The following is a 25,451-nucleotide window of genomic DNA, read 5'->3' as shown; positions in this document are numbered from 1 at the left end:
AACGACACTCCCCTGTTTCAGGGTCAAAAGTGCCCCCAAACCCGAAGAACCAATTCCTTGAATGGTTGGGCCAGTTCCATGTCTGTGGTTGGACCAATTTAGCAATTAGGTCATTCTCAGCTTTGTCCCACAACGGACGGCCTTTGAGGCAGCCACCTAACCCCGTGTGATGGTGATACTGCTTCTTTGCAGCATTGTTCTTGTTTCTCTCTGACATTTCCTTACTCTTCTCCGATGACTTGAAGGCCACAAATGAGGGCCACTGATCTCTCATCTTCTGAAATCGGCCGACGAATTCTCAAGTCTTCCCTTTGTCGCATATGATGACCCACAAGTGTAGGGGGTCTATCGTAGACCTTTCTATAAGTAAGAGTGTCAAACCCAATGAGGAGCAGAAGGATCTGACAAGTGGTTTTCAGCAAGGTAATCTCTGCAAGCACTGAAATTGTCGGTAACAGATAGTTGTGTGATAAGATGATTCATAGCAAGTAGCAAGTAAAAATAGTAACAACGGTGCAGCAAAGTGGCCCAATCCCTTTTGTAGCAAGGGACAAGCCTGGAAAAACTCTTATAGGAGGTAAAGTGCTCCCGAGGACACATGGGAATTTCTGTCAAGCTAGTTTTCATCATGTTCATATGATTCGTGTTCACTTCTTTGATAGTTTGATATGTGGGTGGACCGGTGCTTGGGTGCTGCCCTTACTTGGACAAACATCCCAGTTATGATTAACCCCTCTCGCAAGCATCCGCAACTACGAAAGAAGAATTAAGACAAAGTCTAACCATAGCATTAAACTAGTGGATCCAAATCAGCCCCTTATGAAGCAACGCATAAACTAGGGTTTAAGCTTCTGTCACTCTAGCAACCCATCATCTACTTACTACTTCCCAATGCCTTCCTCTAGGCCCAACTAATGGTGAAGTGTTATGTAGTCGACGTTCACATAACACCACTAGAGGAAAAACAACATACAATGCATCAAAATATCGAACGAATACCAAATTCACATGACTACTTATAGCATGACTTATTCCATGTCCTCAGGAACAAAAGTGACTACTCACAAAGCATAATAATATTCATGACCAGAGAGGTTTTGAATAGCATCAAGGATCTGAACATATAATCTTCCACCGAGTAATCCAACTAGCATCAACTACAAAGAGTACTTAACACTACTAGCAACCTTACAAGTACCAATCGGAGTCGCGAGACGGAGATTGGTTACAAGAGATGAACTAGGGTTTGGAGATGAGATGGTGATGATGAAGATGTTGATGGTGACAAGTCCCCTCCGACGAGAGGAGTGTTGGTGATGACGATGGCGACGATTTCCCCCTTCGGGAGGGAAGTTTCCCCGGCAGGACGACCCTACCGGAGCTCTAGATTGGTTCTGCTCAAGTTCCGCCTCGTGGTGGCAGCGATTCCTCCCGAAAGCCTCCTCCTTTTTTTATGGAACGAAACCCTCCTTATAGAAAAAGAGGGGGGGCCAGAGGGCCAACAGGGGCCGACTAGCCCCCTAGGCGCGGCCAGGGGGGTAGGCCGCGCCTAGCAGGCTTGTAGCCTCCTGCTGGTTCCCCTCTGGTACTTCTTCGGCCCAGTATTTTTTATAAATTCCAAAATAATTCCTCGTTGATTTTCCCAGCTTTTGAAGTTGCGCAGAATAGTTATCTCCAACTTGCTCCTTTTTCAGGCCAGAATCCAGCTGCCGGCATTCTCCCTCTTCATGTAAACCTTGCAAAATAAGAGAGAAAAAACATAAGTATTGTACCGTTAAGTGTAATAACAGCCCATAAAGCGATAAATATCAACATGAAAGCATGATGCAAAATGGACGTATTAACTCCCCCAAGCTTAGACCTCGCTTGTCCTCAAGCGAAAGCCGAGATCAATAAATATGCCCACATGTTTAGAGAGAGAGTTGTCAACAAAACAAGATATGGACATGCACGCATCATGATCATAGTCAGAACAGCACTATCATCATATAATCTCTTATGCTAAAGTGATAATTCCTTCACAAAGTAAAGTATGGATCAAGAACCTTATTGAGAATTAACAACCAATATCCTATAGTCATTGAAGTAATTGCAATTTATCATAACACCAGAAAGAGTCATATAAGAGCTTGTAAAGCAAATCCACATACTCAATCGTCCTTTTGTCTTCTACAATTGCTACAACTCACGTGGTACTCATGAGGTCAAAGTTTCAGTCGGAGACAGTGAAAGATAGGGGCTTATAGTTTCGCCTCAAAACCATTTACCTCAAGGGTAATGTCAACAATAATAATTCATGAATACTTACCTCCAAGTTGACATATGAATATAGATCTTTCCCTAGCATATGACGTTAGCCAAGATAAAGGCGAAATAAGGAATTGGTGTAGATCACCATGACTCTTCCAAGGGCAAAAAGTAAAGGTACAAGATAGGCCCTTCGCAGAGGGAAGTAGAGGTTGTCATGCACTTTTGAGGTTTGGATGTGTGTCCTCTTAGTGTGAAGGAACGTCACTTTATATTGCCTCCTGTGATAAAGAACTTTATTATGCAGTCTGTCGCTTTTATGTCTTCCTCATCACAGGTTCGTACAAAGCTTATTTTCCACACACTGATAGATCATACATATTTAGGGAGCAATTTTTATTGCTTGCACCGATGAAAACTTACTTGAGGGATCTTATTCAATCCATAGGTAGGTATGGTGGACTCTCATGGCAAAATTGGGTTGAAGGTTTATGGATGCACAAGTAGTATCTCTACTTAGTGCGGAAGTTTTGGCTGAGAAGAGGTGGAAGCAATCGTCACATGCTAAGGGATCTCTAGTCATATAATCATTGTTCGGAACCAAGCAAATATAATTCATTATGTTGTCTTCCTTGTCCAACATCTACTTCTAAGCATGCAATAGTTTAGTAAGTGTTCACAATCATAGATGGTGCCCAAGATGATATATTTATATGTGAACATCTCCTTCTTTATTACTTCCTATTAATTGCAGCAATGACCAAGGTCTACGTTTGTCCACCCACAACAAGTTTCAATCAACATTCTTTTTATATGTGAAGTCATCACTTCCCATAAGATCATTACATGATCTTTCATGATTTTGTTCTTTTATAATTCTTTCTTTAGATCATGTCATGAGGCAGGGCCCTTAACTAAAACACTCTTTATTATAAGACTCACGAACTCAGATACATCGGGGGTGACACAAAGCAAAACTCAGGCCTAAAACAATAAGAACTTTATTCTACTAGAGAAAGATAAAACCAAAAAGGATAGAACTAAGAAAACGTAAAGACAAAAGATGTGATAGTGATACGATACCGGGGCAACTCCCCCAAGCTTGGCACAAGCCAAGGGGATTGCCCATACTCGTGCTTAGTTGTTTTCCTTCGGAGGTGATGGTGGTGGAGTTGTTTTGTCTTTTGATTCCAAGAGGGCCATCAATCTTTGATTTATACCTTCGAGCTCTCTCATATGTTTCTCCAGCAAAACAACTTCACGAGTGAGATAAGTATTACAAACACGAGTTATTTCACATAAGCTCAAGAGCTCGATCAAGGATGGATGTAAAAGGTGGAAGTAGGGTTGAAGAAAATCCTCTTCCTCGGCTTCTTCCTTGTTGAGCACAGATTGCCCTTCGTCCAACAAAGGATTCTTCTCCTTACTTTTGCCCTTAGTTTCTTTAGGTAGCCTTTACTTTGCCTCCATGACCTCCATTCTTTTCAGATCAACATTTACTTCTTCATTGACTTGAGAGAGATCGTTCTCCCCTACAGATTCCTGAGACGACATCTTGCTCTAAATCTGCGGCAGAACAGGCTCGAAACGAAAACACAGGAAATTTGCGTGATACGAGGGTTAGACCTTTCGGGAGAATATATAATGATTTTTTCCCGACCAGAAGGAGTACTCCACAAGAAAACGGAGTCCGGGAGGCACACGAGGTGGTCACAAGCCCCCCAGGCGCGGCCAGGGGGGTGAATCGCGCCTGGCAGGCTTGTTGCCTCCTCGTGCGCTTTCCGGACTACTTTAAATTTTTCTAATTTCCTAAAAATTCCAAAACGGAGAAAAATTCCTACTGGAAAAGCTTTGGAGTCGGTTTACTTACCGGATCACATACCTCCTCATTTTGGAGTCTAAAACAGGCTGATAAATATCCCTTATGTACTCCTCCGGAGTTATGGTATTGATAATATTGCTTTCAACATTTATGGGAGTACCTGAGATATAATGCTTGATTCTTTGCCCATTTACCACTCTCGGAAAATTACCTTCCGTGTTGTTGATCTTGATGGCACCGGAACGATATACTTCCTCAAGAATGTAAGGACCTTCCCATTTAGAGAGAAGCTTGCCCGCAAAAAATCTTAAACGAGAATTATATAGCAAGACATAATCACCTACATTGAACTCACATTTTTGTATCCTTTTATCATGCCACCTCTTAACCTTTTCTTTGAACAACTTGGCATTTTCATATGCCTGGGATCTCCATTCATCAAGCAAGCTAATATCAAATAACCTCTTCTCACCAGCAAGTTTGAAATCAAAGTTGAGCTCTTTATTGCCCAACAAGCCTTATGCTCTAGCTCAAGAGGTAAATGACATGTTTTACCGTAAACCATTTTGTATGGAGACATGCCCATGGGATTCTTATAAGCAGTTCTATAAGCCCATAGTGCATCATCGAGCTTCTTAGACCAATTCTTTCTAGACCTATTGACAGTCTTTTGCAGAATTAGTTTAATCTCTCTATTACTTAGCTCTACTTGACCGATGTACTGAGGATGATAGGGAGATGCAATTCTATGGTTGACATCATACTTAGCAAGCGTTTTACGGGAAGCACAATGAAAGAAATGTGAACCACCATCAGTCATTAGATATCTAGGGACTCCAAATCTAGGGAAAATAACTTCTTTGAGCATCCTGATAGAGGTGTTGTGATCAGCACTACTAGTTGGGATAGCTTCTACCCACTTAGTGACGTAAACAACAGCAACTAGGATATGAGTATACCCGTTGGATTTAGGAAAATGTCCCATATAATCAAAGCCACAAATATCAAATGGTTCAATGACAAGTGAATAATTCATAGGCATTTCCTGACGTTTACCGATATTACCTATTCTTTGATATTCGTCACAAGACAAGACAAACTTACGGGCATCCTTGAAGAGAGTGGGCCAATAGAAACCTGATTGCAATACCTTGTGTGCAGTTCTATCTCCCGCATGGTGTCCTCTGTAACCCTCGGAGTGACACTTATGTAGGATCTGTCCCTGTTCATGTTCAGGTACACAACGTCTAATAACACCATCTACTCCTTCCTTATAAAGGTGAGGATCATCCCAAAAGTAATGTCTCAAATCAAAGAAGAATTTCTTCTTTTGCTGGTATGTGAAACTAGGTGGTATATATTTGGCAAAGATATAATTTGCATAATCAGCATATGTCGGGACCCCGATCCTAAGCCATAGGAATCCAGCCTGTAACACATCGCATCCCTTTGTGGTCTCACGCACGGTTAACTCCACGGCTGCAGCCTTACCTTAGCCGGGACCGTTTGCGTCTTTTGACTCACGTATGTGATAGTGTCGCTAGCAATCCAATGTCAAAGAACCCGGATCGACATGTCTAGTCATAAACCAGAGTGGCATTACCGCACAAGGACAGACATACATGACCCAACAAAGCAGGTGTCGGTCATCAGCGAACGTAGACGAGTCGTAGCAAGCTACAAGGACTCCATTACGTCGCGTGACATTTCCCCCAAAGAGGACAGACACAGCAGCTAAGAAGGACACATGCCGGTCAACCAATGTGTCCGGAGCAGTAGCGAACTACCAAGGCTCATTGGATCACAAAGGGGCATTTCCTTGTAAGGAGTGCTACCAAAGTTCACGACTAGGTAATCGAACCCCATACATATCAAGTACGACACACGTACGCATGGCATACCGATATGTATAGATACATCGATGGCATCACAACATAACTATAAACATACAACCTTTATTTAAGAGGCTCGGAAGAGCCACACACATAATATTACACATTAAGGGTCTCACGACCCATAATAGCAGTCATACAAATACAAGCCAGCGGAAGAGTTATAAACTGTCTGGGTACAGACAGTGCAACTAGAAGGCACATGGCCTGACTATACTACAGAGCCGACGTAGGGCCAGATCGTAGCTGGGACACCAGCTACTCGTCGTCGTCGATGTCTACGAAGAACCCTCCATTAGGGTCATTAGCAACCTCTGCAACATTTATTAAGAAAACATGAGTACGAAGGTACTCAGCAAGACTTTAGGAGAACTAACTACTCATGCAAGGTATCAAAAGGTATTGTGGGGTTTCATGCGGAAAGCCAGCATATGACTCGTGGCTAGACACTTACATTTTAAAATAATTTTGACAACTTGATTTCTCGCACGCGAGTCCACTAACACCACAACAATACACTATCGTGGAATCATTCCGTCGCCGTACGGAAATGCCTTCCACGACACTCACGCTTATCTTGGCAATTTTATGAGTAGCCATTGAAGTTATCTATGAACAACATATGTCTCCAAGTAGTCCATATCCACAGACGCGGCTATTCGAATAGATCATAACCCTGCAGGGGTGTACTTCGTCACACACGCTCTCGCCACTTATCGCCATGTGCACGTCATGCACCTCGGCAACCTTCAAGCGGAAGCCCAGCGAGGGAGTCGGCCACTACCGTTAACCACACTAGTACCTAGTCCAGGTTTATCGCCTATCTGAGAGTAACCCGTACGGAAGTCCGGCCGAGGTTTCCGCCACGGCCTCAAACGATGTGCACAGGGTTCCCAAGCCCACCATCCGGGTGCCACTTGGTACACCGTGCCACTGCCTACCGCATCAAGGCCCACCTCTCAGGTCAGCACCATGCACGGCCTCCAGCATTACTATAAACACCAGAAACTACTTGCAACTCCTGGACCGAGTACTACGCGATTAATAGGCCGAGCGGGGTCATATTTCAGGGCCCAGCATGTGGTAGTATCTAGTCTTGGATTACATACACGGAACTCAGTTCCTATGGACGGTTCCAATGAAACAACCCGCCATGTACTCCTACACAGCCTTTCACCGGTACCTTTACCAAATCAAGTTCAACACACAACCTTTGCTCACCGAACACATTCCACATTTCTGTTCATCTCCCAGATGACAGACCATACACAACTCTAAGCATAGCATGCATAGCATGCATAGCAGGATAAGGCACATCATAGCTCAAGCAACTATCAGGTATGCTAGGTTGCAAGGTTTGGCTATTTACTGTGACAAGGTTAAGTCATGCAAAGGAAGTGGGTTCAACTATCGTGGCAAAAGCAGTTGAAGCATTTGATCTTAAATGCAATAAATAGGTGCAGGAGAAAGAACATGGGATTTATCGGGATGATCAAAAGGGTTGCTTGCCTTGTTGCTCAGAGGAGGAACGATATCCGTCAGACGGATATTCGGTGGAATCCGGGGGTGCGGAGCCTACCGAAATGAATGGCAACATTCAATAACAATCATATGCAATCAAAATGATGCATGAGCATGGCATGAGAATGAAAAGCGATAAGTTATTATTTTCAACATGTATTAGGTTTAAAGTTGGTTTGAATCATATTCGAATAGCAATTCAAAACGGGGTATTCGGTTACCGTTTTAATTGATTCGACCTGATGCTCAGATCAACTTGATGTTAACATGCATGAAATGTCATGTTATGGTACTGAATTGTAGCTAGGATAGTGTGTGAGCATTTCAATCATAATGAAATTTGAATAATTTTGCAAATTCCATTTAAAAAGTGATTATAGGAATTGAATTATTCCTTATTCCACAATTTAGGGTTCTGTAACTTTTTCAAACATAGTTGAAAATAGCATATTCGGAATCCTTGAATTTTTCTGATACTTTTTCATATATAAATTATTTTCATTGGAGTTACAGATTAATTTCTATGAATTTTACAAGTTTTAGCAATTTCCTGGAATTATTTCTATACTGGAAATACTTTTATTGCATCAGCATGACATCAGCAGGTCCATCTGGCTGTTGAAAGTCAAACCTGGCCAGTGGGACCCACTGGTCAGTCTCTCTGGTCAATTTTAGCTTAAGATTAAACTTAATTAACTGATTAACCTTGCTGGACCCACATGTCAATGACTGATTAGCTTATTTGATTTATTTTTATTAGTTTTAAACTTGCGAGAGGCTGGCCCCACCAGTCAGTGGCTCAGGCCAGCCGAGATCCACCGGCGGCGTGGTCGTCCTCGCCGGCGGGGAGCCTCCGGCGACCACCAGCACGGCGGAGGGGCTCGGAAACGGCGCACAGGGGGCCAAATGCTGCGCGGAGAGCACCAGAGGAACGACACATCTCCCGCAGCTCCATTTCTGCACTTGGCCGGGGCTGATCTGGCCGGAGATGACGCCGGCGACGAGCTTGGCGGCGGCCAAGGCTCGGGCGTCATCGGGGTCTTTGATCCAGAGGAAACTACGCTCGGTTCTTAGCTGCTACAGCATCTACGCGCCGACCTGAAGCTGCTGGTGCCCTCGGAAGGACGAGCTGATCATCGGAGGGCTACCGGCGACGAGCGGCAGCGGCGGTCCTCGTCGGGCTCCGGTGAAACTAGAGCTAGAGGAGGGGATCAACGGGAAAAACTTAGGGGAAATGACCGCATGCTCACGGGGAGTGCAGAGCAGGGCTTAGACGGCTCAGGGAAGGCCTGGGGGCGACGAATCGACGGGAGAGGTCCGGCGGCCGGAGGTGGAAGACGATGGCGCCGCGGGCGTTGCAGAGCTTGGGGAAGCTTCGACTTCTGCACAGATGACCAGGGCGACGAGGCGGAGCTACCAGACTACTCAGAGGCGGGTTCCCATGGCTAGAGGTGCTGCGGCTCGAGCTCGAGCTCGGCTCCAATGGCGGCAGCAAGGAGGAGGAGGAGATCCGGGAGGAGGGAGAGAGCCGATGCAGGGAATGGATAGGGGGGCCTCAGGGGGCTTATCCCCGGCCTTGCCAGCGCGAGGCGGCGGCCAGGCAGGCGCACAGGTGCGTGGCCGCGCCGGAGGAGGCGGCGGCCACCTCCTGCTGCCTACTGGCGCGAGGGAGGGGACGAGCGAGGAAGATGGGCCGGGCCAGGCTAGGCGACAGGTAAGGGTTTTCCCATTTTTTTCTGTTTTTGTTTTCCTGTTTTGCTAACTATTGTTTTGCTAATTATTTCAGCTCCAAAACAAAAAGTAAAAACTATTTTAGACCTCCTGAAATACTGTTATAATATTCCCAACCATTTCCAAAGTTTTCAACATTTTTGAAAATTTATAGTTTCTGATTTCAAATTTAAAACTTGAAACAAGTAGCCTTTTGCATTTATTTAAAATGCTTAAAGTGTCAAGAATATAGTTTTCTCCAATGCTCATTTACTTTCATGATTTATCAGAAAGTTTGAACATTTCTTGAGGCCATTTTGGATTCATTGATTTTGACTACTTTGAGATTTTCTTTAATTGAAATAGTGGCTAGGGTTTTGGGTTTTTCCTTTGCCACTTTGTTATTTTTGTTGAAACTTCTTAGATGCAAATGCAAAGAAGACATGAGCACAAGACTAACTTGCTTAAGGGTTAGGGATGTGACAGCATACCACGGTTTACTGCATGAAGCATTTATGACATTCAATTGCTCATCAGGAAAGCTATCACAAATAGGTTGTGGGTCATCAAGCACATTCTCCAACCTAGACAAGTTATCTGCTACGGGGTTCTCAGCACCCTTCCTATCGACAACATGCAAATCAAATTCTTGTAGCAAGAGAACCCATCTGATAAGTCTAGGTTTAGCATCTTTATTTTCCATGAGGTACTTAATAGCAACATGATTAGTGTGAATAGTAACCTTGGAATATACAATGTAAGATCTGAACTTTTCACATGCAAACACGACTGCTAAAAATTCCTTTTCAGTAGTAGCATAGTTTCTTTGGGCATTGTCTAGAGTTTTACAAGCATAGTGAATAACATTCAACTTCTTATCAACTCTTTGTCCTAGAACAGCACCAACAGCATAATCACGAGCATCACACATGATTTCAAAAGGTAAGTTCCAATCAGGTGGTTGAACAATAGGCGCAGTTATCAAAGCCTTCTTAAGTATTTCAAAGGCTTCCTCACAATCATCGTCAAAAACAAAAGGAATATCCTTTTGCAAGAGATTGGTAAGAGGCCTAGAAATCTTAGAGAAGTCTTTAATGAACCTTCTATAGAAACCAGCATGACCAAGGAAACTTCTTATACCTTTGATATTTGTGGGGCATGGCATTTTCTCGATCGCATCATCCTTAGCCTTATCGACTTCAATACCTCTTTCAGAAATTTTATGTCCTAAGACGATGCCTTCATTAACCATAAAGTGGCACTTCTCCCAATTCAAGACAAGGTTGGTATCTTTACATCTCTGCAAGACTCGATCAAGGTTGCTGAGGCAATCATCAAAAGAAGACCCATAAACGGAGAAGTCATCCATGAAAACCTCAACAATGTTTTCACAGAAGTCAGAGAATATAGCCATCATACATCTTTGAAAGGTGGCAGGTGCATTACATAAGCCAAAAGGCATACGTTTGTAAGCAAAGGTACCGAAAGGGCAGGTGAAAGTGGTTTTCTCCTTATCAGATTGTGCAACAGGTATTTGGGAGAAACCAGAATAACCATCTAGAAAGCACAAGTGTGTGTGTTTAGACAGTCTTTCTAGCATTTGGTCGATCAAAGGCAAAGGGTAATGATCTTTCCTAGTGGCTTTATTCAATTTCCTAAAATCGATCACCATCCTATAGCCAGTAATAATCCTCTGTGGGATCAATTCATCCTTATCATTAGGGACAATGGTAATACCTCCCTTCTTAGGGATGCAATGCACCGGACTCACCCAATCACTATGAGCAACAGGATAGATAATACCTGCTTCGAGGAGCTTTAGTATTTCTTTTCTTACTACCTCTTTCATCTTAGGATTTAATCTCCATTGATGATCGGCAACTGGTTTGGAATCAGGGTCGGTTTTAATCTTGTGCTAGCATAGAGTGGGACTAATGCCCTTAAGATCATCAAGAGTATATCCAATAGCAACACGGTGCTTCCTCAGAGTTTTTAGTAACTTCTTTTCTTCATGCTCTGAGAGGCTAGCACTAATAATAAGAGGATATATCTCTTTTTCATCGAGATAAGCATACTTAAGAGTATCAGGCAATTGTTTGAGCTCGAACACAGGATCACCCTTTGGTGGGGGTGGATCTCCAAGAAGTTCAACAGGCAAGTTATTCTTAAGGATAGGATATTGTTCAAAGATAACTCTATCTATCTCATCCCTTTCATCCATATGCATATCATTTTCATGCTCAAGCAAGTATTGCTCTAAAGGATCAGTAGGAGGCACAACAATAGAAACTAGGGCAATAGTTTCATCCTTACTAGGCAACTCTTTTTCATGAGGTTGTCTACCAAACTTGGAGAAACTGAACTCATGTGACACACCTTCAAAGCCAACAGTGACAGTTTCCTTCTCACATTCAATATGAGCATTGACAGTATTGAGGAAAGGTCTGCCAAATATGATGGGACGAAAGCTATCTTGTGTGGTAGAAATAACAAGAAAATCAGCAGGATACTTCGTTTTACCACACAAGACTTCAACATCTCTAACAATTCCCAAAGGGCAGATAGTATCTCTATCGGCAAGCTGAATAGTGACATCAATAGGTTCCATCTCAACAAGTGCAATCTCGTCTTTAATTTCATCATATAAGGATTGAGGTATTGCACTAACACTAGCACCCACGTCACATAAACCATGATAACAATGATCTCCTATCTTAACAGAAACAACAGGCGTGCCAACAACAGGCCTATGTTTGTCTCTAGCATGTGGTTTAGCAATTCTAGAGCATCTTCACATAAGTGAATATCATGGACATCAACATTATCGGACAGGAGATCTTTGATAATAGCAATGCTAGGTTCAACTCTAATTTGATTAGGGGGTGTAGGTGTTCTAATGTAGCCCCTACATATCATAGTTGAAACTTTAGAATTATCCTTTATCCTAACAGGGAAAGGTGGTTTCTCAATGTAAGCACTCGGAACAATAGGATAATTATAGGCAATGACTTTCTCTTCAACTGGATTGGGTTTAACTACATTGAATTCTAAGGGAGGATGATATCTAAACCACTTCTCTTTAGGGAGATCTATATGAGAACCAAATTATTCACACAATGAAGCTATTATCTCAGAGTCAAGTCCATATTTAGCGCTAAAATCACAAAAAGTATTTGTTTCGACAAAGGATTTAACGCAATCAAACTTGAAATTCATACCTGACTCCTTACCTTCATCAAACTCCCAATCTTCAGAGTTGCATTTAATTCTTTCCAATAAATTCCATTTGAAGTCAATATCTCTCTTCATAAAAGAACTGATACAAGAAGTGTCAAGCATGGTGCGATTATCATGAGAAAACCGAGCATAGAAGTTCTGAATAATGATTTCTCTCGAGAGCTCATGGTTGGGACATGAATATAACATTGATTTAAGCCTCCCCCAAGCTTGAGAGATGCTTTCTCTATCACGAGGCCAAAAATTATAAATGTAATTCCGATCACGATGTACTAGATGCATAGGATAAAACTTTTGATGAAATTCCAATTTCAATCGGTTGTAGCTCCATGATCCAGTATCATCACATAGCCTATACCATGTAAATGCTTTATCCCTCAAAGATAAGGGAAGACCTTCTTCTTGACCTCATCCTCGGGCAAACCTGCAAGCTTAAATAAACCACAAACTTCATCTACATAGATTAGATGCAAGTCGGGATGTGATGTTCCATCTCCTGTAAAAGGATTAGCCAGCAGTTTTTCAAGCATACCCGAAGGAAATTCATAGCAAATATTTTCAGTAGGTGCAGCAGGTTGAGGAGAAACTCCTTGTGCTTCCATTCGAGGTGAAGATACCCCGAACAAGCTCCTAAAAGGATTGGTTTCCATAGTGACAAGTGACAATAAATTTCAGCACACTATATAAATGTTTCCTTACCAAGTTCCACTTACCAAAGGCGCTTCACTCCCCGGCAACGACGCCAGAAAAGAGTCTTGATGACCCACAAGAATAGGGTATCTATCGTAGTCCTTTCGATAAGTAAGAGTGTCGAACCCAACGAGGAGCAGAAGGATCTGACAAGTGGTTTTTAGCAAGGTAATATATGCAGGCACTGAAATTATCGGTAACAAATAGTTGTGTGATAAGATGATTCGTAGCAAGTAGCAAGTAACAATAGTAACAACGGTGCAGAAAAGTGGCCCAATCCCTTTTGTAGCCAGGGACAAGCCTGGACAAACTCTTATAGGAGGTAAAGCGCTCCCGAGGACACATGGAAATTTCTGTCAAGCTAGTTTTCATCATGTTCATATGATTCGCGTTCGCTACTTTGATAGTTTGATATGTGGGTGGACCGGTGCTTGGGTGCTGCCCTTACTTGGACAAACATCCCACTTATGATTAACCCCTCTCGCAAGCATCCGCAACTACGAAAGAAGAATTAAGACAAAGTCTAACCATAGCAGTAAACAAGTGGATCCAAATCATCCCCTTACGAAGCAACGCATAAACTAGGGTTTAAGCATCTGTCACTCTAGCAACCCATCATCTACTTACTACTTCCCAATGCCTTCCTCTAGGCCCAAATAATGGTGAAGTGTTATGTAGTCGACGTTCACATAACACCACTAGAGGAAAACGAACATACAACGCATCAAAATATCGAACGAATACCAAATTCACATGACTACTTATAGCATGACTTATCCCATGTCCTCAGGAACAAAGTGACTACTCACAAAGCATAATAATATTCATGACGAGAGAGGTTTTGAATAGCATCAAGGATCTGAACATATAATCTTCCACCAAGTAATCCAACTAGCATCAACTACAAAGAGTAATTAACACTACTAGCAACCTTACATGTACCAATTGGAGTCGCGAGACGGAGATTGGTTACAAGAGATGAACTAGGGTTTGGAGATGAGATCGTGTTGATGAAGATGGTGATGGTGACGAGTCCCCTCCAATGAGAGGAGTGTTGGTGATGACGATGGCGATGATTTCCCCTTCCGGGAGGGAACTTTCCCCGGCAGGACGACCCTACCGGAGCTCTAGATTGGTTCTGCTCAAGTTCCGCCTCGTGGCGGCGGCGATTCCTCCCGAAAGCCTCCTCCTTTTTTATGGAACGAAACCCTCCTTATAGCAAAAGAGGCGGCCAGAGGGCCAACAGGGAGCCCACAAGCCCCCTAGGTGGGTTCAGGGGGGTAGGCCGCGCCTAGCAGGCTTGTGGCCTCCTGCTGGCTCCCCTGTGGTACTTCTTCGGCCCAGTATTTTTTATAAATTCCAAAATAATTCCACGTTGATTTTCACGGCTTTTGGAGTTGCGCAGAATAGGTATCTCCAACTTGCTCCTTTTTCAGGCCAGAATCCAGTTGCCAGCATTCTCCCTCTTCATGTAAACCTTGCAAAATAAGAGAGAAAAGGCATAAGTATGGTACCATGAAGTGTAATAACAGCCCATAAAGCAATAAATATCAAGATGAAAGCATGATGCAAAATGGACGTATCAACATATTTTGATTTCAACTCTGTCTCCCACCTCCTGAATAGTCCTGCAATCTTCTTAAGAGCACACGCCTTGACCAGTGGCTCTATAACTGGCTTATTCAGATACTCCTGTGGCGGTATGGTGAAATTTTCCTTCAACGCGGTCCAAAGATCATCTTTCAGCCTATCGGTGACATAATTACCTTACAGGACGTTGTCGCCCTTAGGCTTATTCCATTGCTTGATGCTGATCGGGATGTTGTCCCTGACAATAGCTCCGCGCTGAGCAGAAAATGCGTCCCTGGTCCGCTTGGGTTCAATCGGTAGGCCAGCCTTCGACAGTTTTGTGATCGTGAACTATTGATCCTTCCCCAACCTTCTCGTCGGTCCTCGTCTCGTTACCGAATTTTGGCTCAATCCGGACTTTTCAATAGCTCCCTCCTCCGTTCGGTCACCGGAGTCGTCATCATGTCTCCTTCCTCCAGGATTCGGTAGTCACCGAACCCATCATGATAATGTCCTTCCTCCTCCATTGTTCGATCACCGAAGCCATCATTATAATGTACTTCCTCTGGGATTCGGTAGTCACCGATGCTGTTGAGAAAAAATCAACATTACTACCGTCGACGTGGATTATATCCCCCAAAATTTGTTCTTTTCCTATGTCTCTTGGAATATCCATTGTTTCTGCAAATATTACAAAGTGGGGGAAGCCCTTTATACATAATCCCAAATATTAACATAAAAACTTAATTTGTAACTTAATCTAATCCAAATATTTTTATAATTTTTATAACTTTATTTGCTATTGTAACTGAATCTAATCTAAATATTTTTATAATTTTTATAACTTGTGTCACATTGGGTAATTCATAAATGTACCCAACATATTCTAATACGACTGAAATACACACACATGGATTCGCAATTAGACTACGTCTTCTCACACACATGGATTCGCAAATAGGGAGATGGAGATCGATGGACGTGCTACCGGTGCGTCGACGGGCGACAACGGTAGGCTTCGGAACGACGACGGGCGACGGGTGATACGTCTCAAACGTATCTATAATTTTTGATGGTTTCACGCCGTTATCTTGTCTTCTTTGTATGTTTTATTATGTACCTTTTTTATATCTTTTTGGGGACTAACTTATTGATTCAGTGCCAAGTGCCAGTTCCTGTTTTTCCGTGTTTTTGACTCTTTTCAGATCTGATTTTGGAACGGAGTCCAAACAGAATAAAATCCCCGAAATGATTTTTTCCCGAACGAAAGAAGAACAGGGAACCTTTGGGCCAGGCCAGGTGACCCCAGGGAGCCCACAAGGGCCCACTCCGCCACCAGGGGGAGGCGGAGGTGGGCAAGCTTGTGGCTTCCCTGGCTGCCTCCTAACCTAGGTTTTGCGCCTATATATTCCCAAATATTCCGCAAAAAATCAGGGGAGCCTCAAAAATACTTTTCCGTTGCCGCAAGCTTCCGTTTCCGCGATATCTCATCTGGAGACCCTTCCCGGCGCCCTGCCGGAGGGGACTTTGGAGGTGGAGGTCTTCTTCATCATCATCATCGCCCCTCCAATGACTCGTGAGTAGTTCACTTCAGACCTACGGGTTTTGTTTGGCCAACTAAATCTATGATTCTTTGCTGATTTCTTATATGCATGATTTGATATCCTTGTAAGTCTCTCCGAGTCTTGGGTTTTGTTTGGCCAACTAAATCTATGATTCTTGCAATGGGAGAAGTGCTTGGTTTTGGGTTCTGCCATGTGGTGACCTTTCCCAGTGACAGTAGGGGCAGCAAGGCATACATCAAGTAGTTGCCATCAAGGGTAAAAAGATGGGGTTTTTATCATTGGTTTGAGATTATCCCTCTACATCATGTCATCTTGCTTAAGGCGTTACTCTGTTCTTATGGACTTAATACACTAGATGCATGCTGGATAGCGGTCGACGTGTGGAGTACTAGTAGTAGATGCAGAAAGTATCGGTCTACTTGTTTCGGACGTGATGCCTATAGAAATAATAATTGCATAGATATCGTCACGACTCTGCACAGTTCTATCAGTTGCTCGGCAGTAATTTGTTCACCCACCATCTACTTGCTTTCATGAGAGAAGCCACTAGTAAACACTACGGCCCCCGGGTCTATTCACATCCATCGTTTACAACTCCGCTTTTACTTTGCTTTGTTACTTTGTTACTTTCAGTTCTCATTTGGCAAACAATCTATAAGGGCGTGTTTGGTAGCCTGCATGGAGAGTGTATGAGCCCAAAAGTTCCCTCCCCGACCCACTTTTCGCTGTTTGGTAGGGTGTATGGGCTGAGGAGAGCATGCATCAACTGATGCAAAAAAGGGCCTCAGCATAGCTGAGCCCAGCACCCCCGCAGAGGCGAGCTGAGGCGAGCTATGCTGAGCCCATGCACCCCGTCGCCCCGTCGCTCACCCCATGCGCCTCGCCCCGTCGCCCCGTCGCTCCCCCTTGTCCCTCGCCCCGTCGCCCCGAGCTCCGGCGGCCCCCCTCCCCCCCTGCGCTGAGCCCGAGCTCCGGCGGCCCCCCTCCCCCACTGCGCCGAGCCCGAGCTCCAGCGGCCCCCTCCCCCCCTGCGTCGAGCCCGAGCTCCGGCGGCCCCCCTCCCCCACTGCGCCGAGCCCGAGCTCCGGCGGCCCCCCTCCCCCCTGCGCCGAGCCCGAGCTCCGGCGGCCCCCTCCCCCCCTGCGCCGAGCCCGAGCTCCGGTGGCCCCCCTCCCCCACTGCGCCGAGCCTGAGCTTCGGCGGCCCCCTCCCCCCCTGCGCCGAGCCCGAGCTCCGGCGGCCCCCCTCCCCCCTGCGCCGAGCCCGAGTGCACCTCCCTCCTCTTCCTCCCTCGTAGTGCACCTCTTCCTCCTCCCTCTTCCTACCAAACACAGTCTCATCCAAACATGTCACAACACATGCATGACCACCAAACAACTGAAGAGGAATGTATTCATCATGTCTATACTTAGCATGCATCAATAGGGAACAACTATGCTAGGGTGAGAACAGCTGCCAAACACACCCTAAGGGATTGACAACCCCTTCATAGCGTTGGGTGCAAGCTTTTGTGTTTGTGCAGGTTAGTGAGATACTCTTCCGCCGGATTGGTACCTTGGTTCGCAAACTGAGGGAAATACTTACCGTCGCTGTGCTACATCACCCTTTCCGCTTCGAGGGAATACCAACGTGCCGTAGTAGGAGTATTTCTGGCACAATTGCCAGGGGTGCACAGGAAACATCAACGGGCAACGACGACGACAACGATTGGCTCGGGGGCTATGCCAACGACGGCGATGACGGACGACGATGGGCGACGACGATGGCGGCGATGGGCTCGGGGGCGACGTCGACAGCGCAACGGCGACGACGATGGTCTTGGGGATGACGGCGGCGATGACGATGGTCTCGGGGACGACGGCGGCGACGATGGGCTCAGGGACGATGATGGGCTTGGGGACGGCGGCGACGATGACGGGATCGGGGACGACGGCGACGATGATGGGCTTGGGGGCGAGGGCGACGGCGACGGCAACGACGACGGGCTCAGGAGCGACAGCGACGGCGATGGGCTCGGGGCGACGATGGGCTCGTACGCGACGGCGACGGCGAGGACGGGCTCGTGGAGGAGGCGCGGGCCGGCGGCGATGGGCTCGGGTGCGACAGCGACGAAGAGAGAACGGGGCGGAATGGAAGTTGGTGGAAATTTCGACAACTCCCGCAATATACGAACACCTTTCTTCCGGTTAGCGGCTCAAACCGGAACCAAAGCATACCTTTAGTCCCGGGTTGTTACACCAACCGGGACTAAAGGTCAATTTCGTCAACTCCCGCACTATATGCAAAACCTTAGGTTTCGGTTGGTGGCACCAACCGGGACCAAAGCCACACTTCCGCTAGCCCAAAAGGGCGGGAATAAGAGTACTTTCGTAACGGTTGGTGGCTAGAATAGGGAAAAAAGGTATGTCGGCCCATTTGATATTTTTCATACATTTACTGATTTTTTTTGAGCTAAATGACCCTTAAATTGAAAACCACTACAAATGAACTCTGAAAATGTTGAAAGTTGGCATGGTATAATCATTTCACGCACATAGCATGTGCTAAAAAGTTGAGAGGGTTGCGGCAAAAATTGGGTGCACATCGTGTACAAAACAGACAATCTCTTTCGAAGTATTAGGGTTTCATACGAAAACTCATCTGTTACAAAGGGATTTCATTTTTTTCAACTTATTTGAACTCCAGACTTTTTATGTGTTCAAAATGCACCATTCAAAGACATATCATCAATTTTCAACTATTTCTCACTTCATTTGGTATTTTTCATGCATTTACTCATTTTTTGAGCTAAATGACCCTTAAATTGAAAAGCACTACAAATGAACTCTAAAAATGTTGAAAGTTGGCATGGTATCATCAGTTCACCCACATAGCATGTGCTAAACAGTTGAGAGGGTTATGTCAAAAACTGGATGCACTTCGTGTACAAAACGGACAATCTCTTTCGAAGTGTCACGGTTTCATACGAAAACTCATCTATTAAAAAGAGATTTCATTTCTTGAACTTATTTGAACTCCAGGATTTTTGTGTGTTCAAAATGCACCATTCAAAGACACATCATCAATTTTCAACTATTTCTCACTTCATTTGGTATTTTTCATGCATTTCTGATTTTTGAGCTAAATGACCCTTAAATTGAAAAGCACTACAAATGAACTCTGAAAATGTTGAAAGTTGGCATGGTATCATCATTTCACCCACATAGCATGTGCTAAAAAGTTGAGAGGGTTGCGGCAAAAACTGGATGCACTTCATGTACAAAACGGACAATCTCTTTCGAAGTATCACAGTTTCATACAAAAACTCGTCTGTTACAAAGGGATTTCATTCCTTTGAACTTATTTGAACTCTAGACTTTTTGTCTTTTCAAAATGCACCATTCAAAGACACATCATCAATTTTTAACTATTTCTGACTTCATTTGGTATTTTTCATGCATTTACTGATTTGTTTTGAGCTAAATGACCCTTAAATTGAAAAGCACTACAAATGAACACGGAAAAGGTTGAAAGTTGGCATGGTATTATCATTTCACCCACATAGCATGTGCTAAAAATTTGAGAGGGTAGCGGTAAGAACTGGATGCACTCCGTGTACAAAACGGACAATCTCTTTCGAAGTATGAGGGTTTCATACGAAAACTCGTCTATTACAAAGGGACTTCATTTTTTTGAACTTATTTGAACTCCAGACTTTTTGTGTGTTCAAAATGCACCATTCAAAGTGACATCATCAATGTTCAACTATTCAATTGCACCATTCAAAGCCACATTGCGGATGAAAAGCACTATGAAAACTCATCTGTTACAAAGGGTTTCTTCACTTTTTCTTCGCTTGTGTTCCTTGCTTATTGTACCGTAACCTTGGATAATCTTCATCGTTTAACAGGGTGCTTGGGTCAGCCTTGACTTTGAAGGGAGAAATTTCATTAAACTTTCATAATCTTCAGACATGTCTGTCTTGCCCTCCAATCCCACGATGTCTCTTTTTCCTGAAAGAACTATGTGGCACTTTGGCTCATCGTATGATGTATTCGCTTCCTTATATCTTATTTTTCTCGGTTTGGTAGACATTTTCTTCATATAGAAAACATGTGCCACATCATTGGCTAGGGCGAATGGTTCCTCTGCGTGTGCAAGATTGTTCAGATCCACTATTGTCATTCCGTACTGTGGGTCTATCTGTACCCTGCCTCTTGACAGATTGACCAATTTGCAATGAAACAAAGGGACCTTCAAATCATGTCCGTAGTCAAGTTCTCATATGTCCACTATGTAACCATAATATGTGTCCTTTCCCCTCATGGTTGCTGCATCAAAGCGGACACCGTTGTTTTGGTTGGTGCTCTTTTGATCTTGGGTGATCGTGTAAAATGTATTCCCATTTATCTCGTAACCTTGGTAAGTTAATACAGTCGAAGATGGTCCCCTGGAAAACGAGTACAACTCATCAGAATATGTGTTGTCACACAAGAGACATTTTTGCAACCAACTGTCGAAAGTCCTGATGTGTTCAAATGTAATCCAGTTGTCACACTGCTCCGGGTGTTTGGAGCGCAGAATATTCTTGTGTTCATCAACATACGGGGTCACCAAGGTAGAATTCTATATAACTACGTAGTGTGCTTGAGACCAAGAATGTCCGTCCGTACATATTATTGAGCCCGCTCCTAGTGTGTCTTTTCTAGTCAGTCTCCCCTCATACCGGGATTGAGGGAGACCAATCTTCTTAAGGTCAGGAATGAAGTCAACACAAAACCCAATGACATCCTCTATTTGATGGCCCCTGGAGATGCTTCCTTCTGGCTTAGCGCGGTTACGAACATATTTCTTTAAGACACCCATGAACCTCTCGAAGGGGAACATATTGTGTAGAAATACAAGGCCCAGAACGACAATCTCGTCGACTAGATGAACTAGGACGTGCGTCATGATATTGAAGAAGGATGGTGGGAACACCAGCACGAAACTAACAAGACATTGCACCAAATCACTCCTTAACCTTGGAAGGATTACTGGATCGATCACCTTCTGAGAGATTGCATTGAGGAATGGACATAGCTTCACAATGGCTAATCGAACATTTTTCGGTAGAAGCCCCCTCAATGCATATGGAAGCAGTTGTGTCATAATCACGTGGCAGTCATGAGACTTTAGGTTCTGGAACTTTTTCTCTGCCATATTTATTATTCCCTTTATATTCGATGAGAAGCCAAACGGGACCTTCACACTGAGAAGGCATTCAAAGAAGATTTCCTTCTCTTCATTGGTAAGAGTGTAGCTGGTAGGACCTTCATACTGCTGTGGATGCATGCCGTCTTTTTCATGCACATGTTGATGTTCCTCCCGTGCCTCTGGTGTATCTTTTGTCTTCCCATACACTCCCAAGAAGCCTAGCAGGTTCACGCAAAGATTCTTTGTCACGTGCATTTCTACGGCAACAAAAGTCCTTCCCCGGCAACGCCAGGAATTCTTCTTGCTACTTCTCTTGCTTGCGTTGGTTTTTCCCTTGAAGAGGAAAGGGTGATGCAGCACAGGAGCAGGAAGTAGTTCCCTCAGTTTGAGAACCAAGGTATCAATCCAGTAGGAGAATCTCGTCCAGTCCAGAGTACCTACGCAAACACAAAAGAGCTTGCATCCAACGCTATAAAGGGGTTGTCAATCCCTTCAAGATTGATTGCAAAGTGAGATCCGAAGGCGGAAAGTGCAACGAAGAAAAAGTGTAAGGCTGAAAATATGGTGTGGAGTAGACCCGGGGGCTATAGTGTTCACTAGAGGCTTCTCTCAAAATAGCAAATATTATGGTAGGTGAAAAAATTACTGTCGAGCAATTGATAGAACCGCGCAAAGTCATGACGATATCTAAGGCAATAATCATACATATAGGCATCACGTCCGAGACAAATAGACCGATACTTTCTGCATCTACTACTATTACTCTACACATCGACCGCTATCCAGGATGCATCTAGTGTATTGAGTTCATGACGAACAGAGTAACGCCTTAAGCAATATGACATGATGTAGAGGGATAATCTCAAACCAATGATGAAAACCCCATCTTTTTACCCTTGATGGCAACAACACGATGCGTGCCTCGCTACCCCTTCTGTCACTGGGTGAGGTCACCGCACTATATGAACCCAAAAACAAGCACTTCTACCATTGCAAGAATCATAGATCTAGTTGGCCAAACAAAACCCACAACTCGAATAGAATTACAAGGATATGAAATCATGCATAAAAGAGATCAGAAGAAACTCAAATAAGATTCATAGATAATCTGATCATAAATCCACAATTCATCGGATCTCGACAAACACACCGCAAAAGAAGATTACATCGGATAGATCTGCATGAAGATCATGGACAACTTTGTATTGAAGATCCAAGAGAGAGAAGAAGCCATCTAGTTACTAGCTATGGACCCGTAGGTCTATGGTGAACTACTCACGCATCATCGAAGAGGTCATGGTGTTGATGAAGAAGCCCTCCGTATGCAAATCCCCCCTCCGGCAGGGCACCAGAACGTGCCCCAGATGGTATCTTGCGGAGACAGAAGCTTGCGGCAGCGGAAAAGTACTTTCGATGATCTCCTGATTTTTTATGGGATTTTAGGGAATATATAGGCGCAAAACCTAGGGCAGAGGCGGCCCAGGGAGCCCACAAGCCAGGGAGGCGTGGGCCCCCTGGCCACGCCATGAGGGCTTGTGGGGTCCCTGCAGGCCCCCTGCCCTGATTCTCCGGCTTCCCGATCTTTTTCTGTTTCGGAAAAAATCTTTTTGGTAGTTTCATTCCGTTTGGACTCCGTTCAAAATCCTCCTCTGAAAGGGGTCAAAAACATGGAAAAAACAGGAACTGTCACTTGGCACTGAGTTAATAAGTTAGTCCCAAAAAAATATATAAAAGGCATGTAAAACATCCAAAGTTTGACAAGATAATAGCATAAAACCATCAAAAATTATAGATACGTTGGAGACGTATCATGCATCATGTTGATTGCAGAGCGGACCTCTAGGTCTTTCCAATAGGGTAGGTCCCAAAATATAGATTTCTTCTTCCACGTGGGTGTTTGTCCTGCATCGTCATTCGTAATAGATAGTCCGCCAGGACCCTTTCCAAAGATTACATGTAAATTATTGACCATATCAAGTATGTGATCACCAGTATGGAGGGCGGGCTTCTTCCGGTGATCTGCCTCACCTTTCAAATGCTTTCCTTTCTTTCGACATTGATGGTTGGTCAGAAGAAATTGATGATGCCCCATGTACACATTCTTCCTGCATTTGTCCAAATATATACTATCGGTGTCATCTAAATAGTGTGTGCATGCATTGTATCCCTTGTTTGTCTGTCCTGAAAGGTTACTGAGAGCAGGCCAATCGTTGATGGTTACAAACAGCAACGCATGTAGGTCAAATTCCTCCCGTTCGTTCTCATCCCACACACGTACACCATTTCCATTCCATAGCTGTAAAAGTTCATCAACTAATGGCCTTAGGTACACATCAATGTCATTGATGGGTTGCCTAGGGCCTTGGATGAGCACTGGCATCATACGGAACTTTCGCTTCATGCACAACCAAGGAGGAAGGTTATACATACATAGAGTCACAGGCCATGTGCTATGCTTGCTGCTCTGCTCCCCAAAAGGATTAACGCCATCTGCACTTAAACCAAACCATACATTCCTTGGGTCACGTGTAAAGTCGCTCCACTTTCTCTCGATCTTTCTCCACTGCGACCCATCAGCGGGTGCTCTCAACTTCCCGTCTTTCTTATGGTCTTTTATGTGCAATTGCATCAACTCGGCATGCTTTTTGTTTCTGAACAGACGTTTCAACCGTGGTATTATAGGAGCATACCACATCACCTTGGCAGGAACCATCTTCCCTGTGCGCTCGCCCTCAACATCACCAGGGTCATCTCTTCTAATCTTATACCGCAATGCGCCGCATACCGGGCATGCGTTCAAATCCTCGTACGCACCGCGGTAGAGGAGGCAGTCATTAGGGCATGCATGTATCTTCTGCACCTCCAATCCTAGAGGGCATAGAACCTTCTTCGCTTCGTACGTACTGTCGGGCAATTCGTTATCCTTTGGAAGCTTCTTCTTCATTAATTTGAGTAGCGAACTAAATGCCTTGTCAGATACACCATTGTCTGCCTTCCATTGCAGCAATTCCAGTGTGGTACCGAGCTTTGTGTTGTCATCTTCGCAATTTGGGTACAACCATTTTTTGTGATCCTCTAACATGCGATCAAACTTCAACTTCTCCCTTTCACTTTCGCATTCTCTATGTGCATCAACAATGACCCGACGAAGATCATCATTGGGCACATCATTTGGTTCCTCTTGATCTTCAGCTTCCCCCATTGCAGCATCACCCTAGTCACGGGGCGGGTAGTTGTCATCATCCTCTTCTTCTACTTTGTCTTCCATCGTAACCCCTCTTTCTCCGTGCTTGGTCCGAACATTATAGTGTGGCATAAAACCCTTCTGAAGCAGGTGGGAGTGAAGGGTTTTATAGTCGGAGAATTCCTTTGTATTCCTACAGACAGTACATGGACAATGCATAAAACCATTCTTCTTGTTTGCCTTTAGCCGCTTCGACAAAATTATGCAGGCCATTAATATACTCGGAGGTGCGTCAGTCACCGTACATCCATTGACGGTTCATCTGCGTGCATTATATAATAAAGTGTATTAAAAACTACACAAATCTTGATGAAAATGGAGCTTGTACAAGGAGCTTCTAAAGGAGAAAGCTTAAGTGTGGCTCGGGCGTTTCATCGAACACCTCATGTGCATAGGAGGTCATCTAGAGCACCACAAATCTCTCCCACGGCCGGCCGAAAAAACAGAGCAGTGCACTGCTCTTCTCGCGGGGGTATATGTAGGCCAACCGTTGGTCCCGGTTTGTGGCTGGAACCGAGACCAAAGGACAACCTGAGGTCCCGGTTCCAGCCACAAACCGGGACTACTGGTTGTGGGCCTGGAGCGAGGCACATTTGTCCCAGTTCATGTCTCGAACCGGGACCGAAGGTGACAAACGAACCGGGACAAATGGCCCACGAGGCCCGGTCGGCGCCCTGGCCTCACGAACTGGGACCTATGCCCACATGGGTCCCGATTCGTGAGTGAACCGAGACTAATGGGATTTCATCAAGTGGACCAAAGCCCTCTTTTCTACTAGT

The 25,451-nt window shown here is 44.5% G+C and overlaps 1 protein-coding gene across 1 annotated transcript in view; it reads left to right on the top strand.

Moving 5' to 3' along the window:
* Positions 1-25,451, top strand: part of LOC123427812 (putative F-box protein At2g16220) — a 103,287-nt gene that overhangs the window by 1,068 nt on the left and 76,768 nt on the right. The window lies entirely within an intron of this gene.

The sequence above is a fragment of the Hordeum vulgare genome, chromosome 2H (assembly GCF_904849725.1).
Source record: "Hordeum vulgare subsp. vulgare chromosome 2H, MorexV3_pseudomolecules_assembly, whole genome shotgun sequence".
Taxonomy (NCBI): Eukaryota; Viridiplantae; Streptophyta; class Magnoliopsida; order Poales; family Poaceae; genus Hordeum; species Hordeum vulgare.
Note: the sequence above shows the minus strand (reverse complement) of the source record. Positions and strands in the feature narration are given on the sequence as shown.